Consider the following 830-nt stretch of genomic DNA (forward strand, 5'->3'; position numbering starts at 1 on the left):
CCAGGGGTCATCACTGGTACCCCCTTCCCCCTCCCCCTCCCTCCCCCTAAGCTCCATCCACCCCTCCCACATACCATCCTTGTCGACACTGTACTACTTTCTCCGTTTTTTTTAGGGTGGTCAGGGGTGGGCTAGAGATGCGGTCGGGCGGAGGAGGTAGAGTGGAGAGGAGAGAGAGAGAGAGAGAGAGAGAGAGAGAGAGAGAGAGAGAGAGAGAGAGAGAGAGAGAGAGAGAAGGAAGAGCAGCTGCTGAGTTGACAATACGTATGATGTAAGGATTACCCAAGTGTTTGAATCTTTTGTTCAATGTGTGTGTCTGGTGCTTTATCTCTGTATCCTCGATGGTAGTGTGTGTGTGTGTGTGTGTGTGTGTGTGTGTGTGTGTGTGTGTGTAGTGATACTACATTAAGAATAAAACAGCTGAGCTGGTCTAACAGATGTCTTTTTATGAGGAGGTGTTGTGGTGTTTCTCCCAGAGCTCTGAGGTCGCAAGGGAAGCAAGTGTGTTCCATGCTTGTGTTGCTGTCGAATATGTCTTGTTTTCTCCTTGTCTCCCGCATCATCTTTTGTGGTGCTTCTCTTCGCCAGGGGACGACTGCTTCAACTCGTACACGTTGTCCCTCGTTAGGTTTCGACGTATGGAGAGCTCTCGTCGACAACAAAGCCCAGTGCACCGTTTTGTACCGTCTGTAGCATAAGCAGAACTGATTTGGAGACCAGGCGAGTGGGTTGGAACGAAGGAGACCTGGCGAGTGGTGTGAGTGGGAACAAGGGGAGTAGGCCAGCATGAGGAGGCCAGGTGGATGGATGGGCATTGGGGAGTAGGCCAG

Source organism: Panulirus ornatus, chromosome 3 (genome assembly GCF_036320965.1).
Source record: "Panulirus ornatus isolate Po-2019 chromosome 3, ASM3632096v1, whole genome shotgun sequence".
In the NCBI taxonomy this organism is placed as follows: domain Eukaryota; kingdom Metazoa; phylum Arthropoda; class Malacostraca; order Decapoda; family Palinuridae; genus Panulirus; species Panulirus ornatus.